This window comes from Macaca nemestrina, chromosome 20 (assembly GCF_043159975.1).
Source record: "Macaca nemestrina isolate mMacNem1 chromosome 20, mMacNem.hap1, whole genome shotgun sequence".
Lineage (NCBI taxonomy): Eukaryota > Metazoa > Chordata > Mammalia > Primates > Cercopithecidae > Macaca > Macaca nemestrina.
Window position 1 is genome coordinate 15791643 of NC_092144.1, and position 6061 is coordinate 15797703.

Here is a 6061-nt window from a genome sequence, read left to right on the forward strand (position 1 = left end):
CAGCGCCTTTCTAAAAGATGCAGTTGGGCTGCTTCTAAAATAATGAAGCCAACCCTTGCTAATTGTGGGGAAAAGATAGCCAGAAGCAGCAAACTTCTGCTGTGGACGTCCGATATAAACTGATCCTCTTGAAATGGATAATGCTTAGTTGGCTATACCTCCCGCCCCCCCGCCCTTTTTTTTTCTTCCTTTTTCCTTTTCTTTTTTCTTGAGACAAGGTCTCGCTCTGTGGCCCACGCTGGAGTGCAGTGTCATGATCATAGCTCACTAGCCCTGAACTCCTGTGCTCAAGTAATCCTCCCGCCTTGGCCTCCCAAAGTGCTAGGATTATGGGCATGAGCTACTCTACCCAGCCTGTTTTTTTTCTGTGCAAATAAATGCACATGTATTTTAGATTCCTTTCATTTTTATTGTTACAGCATTTTTCCACCAGACGCTTATGGATTGACAACTACATCAAGTGTTGCTGTAGACCAGGAATCAACATTTTGTATAAAAAGGACAGAAAGCAAATATTTTAGACTCTGCAGGTCAGGAGGCAAGATCAAGGATTTTTTTTTCCTTTTTTTCTAAATGTCCTCTGGTTCATATTTTCTCATGAAGATCGAGGATCTTATTTAAGTGTTTGGTTTTTTTTTTTTTTTTTTTGGAGGCGGAGTCTCGCTCTGTCGCCCAGGCTGGAGTGCAGTGGCGCGATCTCGGCTCACTGCAAGCTCCGCCTCCCGGGTTCCCGCCATTCTCCTGCCTCAGCCTCCCGAGTAGCTGGGACTACAGGCGCCGCCACCACGCCCGGCTAATTTTTTTTTGTATTTTTAGTGGAGACGGGGTTTCATTGTGTTAGCCAGGATGGTCTCGATCTCCTGACCTCGTGATCCGCCCGTCTCGGCCTCCCAAAGTGCTGGGATTACAGGCTTGAGCCACCGTGCCCGGCCTGTTTTTTTTTTTTTGAGACACAATCTTGCTCTCTCGCCCAAGCTGGAGTGCAGTGGTGTGATCTCGGCTCACTGCAACCTCTGCCTCCTGTGCTCAAGCAATTCTCCTGCCTCAGCCTCCAGGGGAGCTGGGACTACAGGTGCGCACCACCACGCCGGGCTAATTTTTGCATTTTTAATAGAGTCGGGGTTTCACCAGGTTGGCCATACTGGTCTTTAACTCCTGACCTCAAATCATCTTCCTGCCTTGGCCTCCCAAAGTGCTGGGATTACAGGTGTGAGCCACCCTACCCAGCCTTACTTATTTCTATAACCAGAAAGAAAAGTTCGTAAAATTTTTGTTCGTGAAAATCAAAATATGATAACTGAGTAGTTTCTTAAATACAAGTTGCTACAGTTGGAATGTTTGTTCCTAATCACCAGTGAAACAGTATTAACAGGTGGGGCCTTTAAGAGGTGATTGGGTTATGAGGTCCTGCCATTCATGTGTTAATGGCTAATAGCTTATGGGAGTGGGACTGGTTGCTTTATAAAAAGAGGAAGAAAGGCCAGGCTCAGTGGCTTATGCCTGTAATTCCAGCACTTTGGGAGGCCAAGGCCTGCAGATCACCTGAGTATCAGGAGTTCGAGGCCAGCCTGGCCAACCTGGGGAAATCTTGTCTCTACTGAAAATTAGCCAGGCGTGGTGGTGGGTGCCTGTAATTCCAGCTACTTGGGAGGCTGAGGCACGAGAATCACTTGGACCTGGGAGGCAACGATTGAGGTGGAGGTTGCAGTGAGCCGAAATCGTGCCACTGCACTCCAGCCTGGGCAACAGCAGGATTCCGTTTCAAAAAAAAAAAAGAAAAGGAAGAGAGACCTGAGCTTGCACACACAGCCTGCTTGCCATGTGATACCCTTTGCTACCTCAAGACTCTGCAGAGTCCCCACCAGCAAGAAGGCCCTCAGCTTGGGATATCTCAGCCTCCAGAACTGTAAGAAATAAATTTCTGTTCTTTAAAAATTGCCCAGTCTCAGGTATTCTTTTATAGCAGTGCAAAATGGACTAAGACCCAAGTCTATTCGTAAGAGTGGAATTCTTTTGGGATATAACATTTCACTTAATTGGGGCTCCCAGGTTGTATTGTCTGTCGTCAATTGATTGCACATGTTCTCCTTTGAAAACCCTTCCTGGCTCACAAAAACAGGCGGCCAGCGCTGGATGTGGCTTATAGATTGAGTCATGCGCAACTCAGATCTCAGCTCTGCTCTCAGGGAACTCAGTCTATGGCGGGGAAGAATCCCAAAGTCAGTAAACAAATATATCATTTCAAAGGTGTTATTAAGGAGGAGAGGATGCTGAGACTATGATACAAGGAGGGTGGGGCCCAGGCTGATAGGGTTGTCAGGAAAGGCTCTTGAGGTGAGGTCTGTACTAAGATCTGAACAAGGGGTCAGCTCTAAATACCCTAAATACACAGAACAGTGTGGGATCATACTATTTATTTAGGTTTTTTATTTTTACTTTTTTGAGATGGAGTTTCGCTCTTGTTGTCCAGGCTGGAGTGCAACAGCACGATCTCGGCTCACTGCAACCTCCACCTCCCAAGCGATTCTCCTGCCTCAGCCTCTCGAGTAGCTGGGATTACAGGCATGCGCCACCACACCCAGCTAATTTTTTATTTTCAGTAGAGACGGGGTTTCACCCTGTTGGTCAGGCTGGCCTCAAACTCCCAACCTCAGGTGATCCGCCCGCCTCAGCCTCCCAAAATGCTAGGATTACAGGCGTGAGCCACCACATCCGGCCCTACATTTTTAAATTTTTTTTGAGACGGAGTCTTGTCTGTTGCCCAGCCTAGAGTGCAGTGGTGCGATCTCGGCCCACTGCACCCTCCGCCTCCAGGTTGAAGTGATTCTTCCACCTCAGCCTCCTGAGTAGATGGGATTACAGGCGCCTACCATCACACCCGGCTAATCTTTGTATTTTTAGTAAAAATGGGCTTTCACCATGTTGGCCAGGCTGGTCTCCAACTCCTGACCTCAACTGATTTGCCTGCCCTGGATTCCTAAAGTGCTGGGATTACAGGCGTGAGCCACCGTGCCCAGCCCATACTGTTTATAGAATAGTCAGTAATCCACACTGTGGACACTTTTTGATGCCAAGTAAGATCTACATTAAGAAGTTGTTTTTTTTTTTTTTTTTTTTTTTTTTTTTTGAGACAGTCTTGCTCTGTCACCCAGGCTGGAGTGCAGTGGTGTGACCTCTGCTCACTGAAACCTCTGCTTCCCGGGTTCAAGCAATTCTTCTGCCTCAGCCTCCTGAGTAGCTGGGACTACAGGTGCACACCACCACACCCAGCTAGGGTTTCACCATGTTGGCCAGGCTGGTCTCAGGCTCCTGACCTCAGGTGATCCACCTGCCTCAGCCTCTGGGCAGTGCTGGGATTACAGACATGAACCACTGCTGCGCCCGGGCGGTAGTGTGATTTTTGAGGCTGCATAGGATGCCATGGTGTGGACTCACCACAGCTTATTGAAGTGAGACTCTGTTGTCTGCTGGCTTGGCTCCATTTTTAGGCCACTGTATCTTAGTGTATATCTTAGTGTATATAGGGTTGGATGTGGAAGTTCACGCCTGTAATCCCAGCACTTTCGGAGGCCAAGGCAGGCAGATCACTCGAGGCCAGGAGTTCCAGACCAGCCTGGCTAACATGGAGAAACCCCATCTCTACTAAAAAATAAATAGTTGGGCATGGTGGCGCGTACCTGTAATCCCAGCTACTCGGGAGGCTGAGGCAGGAGAATCGCTTGAGTCTGGAGGTGGAGGCTGTAGTGAGATGAGATTGCACCACTGCACTCTAGCCTGGGCGACAGTGACTCTGTCTCAAAAAAAAAAGTGTCTTAATAGATATGAATCTTGTATTGAGTCAGAGGGTGTGCAAATTCAATACTGATACTGCTCAGCTACCTTCTAGAAAGATAGTACACCCACGGTCACTACTTTCAGACATTTGTTTCAGATTGTTTAAAATGCTGCTGGGCGTGGTGGCTCATGCCTGTAATCCCAGCACTTTGGGAGGCTGAGGCAGGTGGATCACTTAAGTCAGGATTTCAAGACCAGCCTGGCCAACGTGGTGAAACCCTGTCTCTACTAAAAATACAAAAATTAGCTGGGCGTGGTGGAAGGCGCCTTTAATTCCAGCTAATCAGAGGCTGAGGCAGGATAATCACTTGAACCTGGGAGGGGGAGGTTGCAGCAAACTGAGATCTCGTCACTGCCCTCTAGCCTGGGCGGCAGAGCGAGACTGTGTCTCAAAAAAACAAAAACAAGGCCGGGCGCGGTGGCCCACGCCTGTAATCCCAGCACTTTGGGAGGCCGACGCAGGCGGATCACAAGGTCAGGAGATCGAGACCATCCTGGCTAACACGGTGAAACCTCGTCTCTACTAAAAATACAAAAAAATTAGCTGGGCATGGTGGCGGGTGCCTGTAGTCCCAGCTACTCGGGAGGCTGAGGCAGGAGAATGGCGTGAACCGGTGAGGTGGAGCTTGCAGTGAGCCGAGATCGCACCACTGCACTCCAGCCTGGGCGCCAGAGGGAGACTCCGTCTCAAAAAAAAAAAAAAAAAAGCCATATATCTGAGACTGAAAATATAAGCATGACAGGCGCCTCTACCAAGCTCATTTCAAAGGCTGAAACCAGAACCCACTGGTCAAAACAAAGCAGTAGAAAGAGCTGGTAGACCACTACTGCAGATACTCTTCAGCAAGTCAAGCGGACACCCTGAGTGAGATGAGCCTTGTGAACAGACTCACCTAAGCAGCAATGTGGAGGGCCAGGTGCACTGAGGGGGTTCTGTGGCCCAGATGTCTGCTGGTTGTGATTTCTTGACTCTGACCCCTTCATTGGAATGGTCTCACTGTGGTCAGGGTCAGATGGTAACTACAGTTTTGTGGGGTTTTATTGAGACAGGGTCTCGCTCTGTCGCTCAGGCTGGAGTGCAGTGGTGCGATCTCGGCTCACTGCAACCTCTGCCTCCCAGGTTCAAGCGATTCTCCTGCCTCAGCCTCCCAAGTAGCTAGTATTACAGGAGCGTGCCACCACGCCTGGCTAGTTTTTGCATTTTTAGTCGAGACAGGCTTTCACTATGTTGGCCAGGCTGGTTTTGCACTCCTGACCTCAGGTGACCCGCCCACCTTGGCCTCCCAAAATGCTGGGATTGCAGGCATGAGCCCTGCCGCCTCCCCAGTCCTCCATCCCCGTCTTAGCATTTCTAAGTAGTTCCCATGTGCTCCTTAGTTACATACCTGTCATGTAGGCTGAGTGCTTTGAGGGTAGGAGGCTTACATATCTGTTTCCTGCTGCTTGACACAGTAGGTGCTTAGTAAATCACTAAACAAAAAGATTATGAATGAAAAGGACATGGGCAATAGTTTCAGCAGAAACTCAAACCCTTTCTGTTTGAAAGAAATCCTTTGCTGGGGATGGTTTGAGTAATGGGGAAAAATGGGTTCTGGAGCCAGATTTAAGCAGCTGTGTAATCCCAGATGAGTGACTTGACCCCGTTAGGCCTCATTTTCACCTGAAAAACAAGGTTAATAAAGCTCACAAAGGTATCGTGTGTGAAAAGCTCACCACTGAGCTGGGCATGTCGCAGGTACAGTCTTGGCTGTCAATACACAAAAATGGCTTCAGGCTGGGCACGGTGGCTCACACCTGTAATCCCAGTACTTTGGGAGGCCAAGGCAGGTGGATCACTTCAGCCCAGGAGTTCCAGACCAGCCTGGGCACCGTAGAGCCCCATCTCTAAAAATATTTTAAAAATTAGCTGGGTGTGGTAGTGTGCACCTGTCTCAGCTACTTGGGAGGCTGAGGCAGGGGACTGACTTGAGTTTAGGGGTTTGATGCTGCAGTAAGCTATGGCTGTGCCACTGCAGTCCAGCTTGGGCAATAAAGTGAGACCCTGTCTCTTAAAACAAAAACATAACAGGCCAGATCGCTTGAGCCCAAACGTTTGAGACTAGCCTGGGCAACAAGGTGAAACTCCATCTTTACAAAAGATACAAAAATTAGCCAGGTTTGGTGGCACGTGCCTGTATTGCAACTACTTGGGAGGCTGAGGTGGAAAGAACCGTTGAGTCTGGGAGGT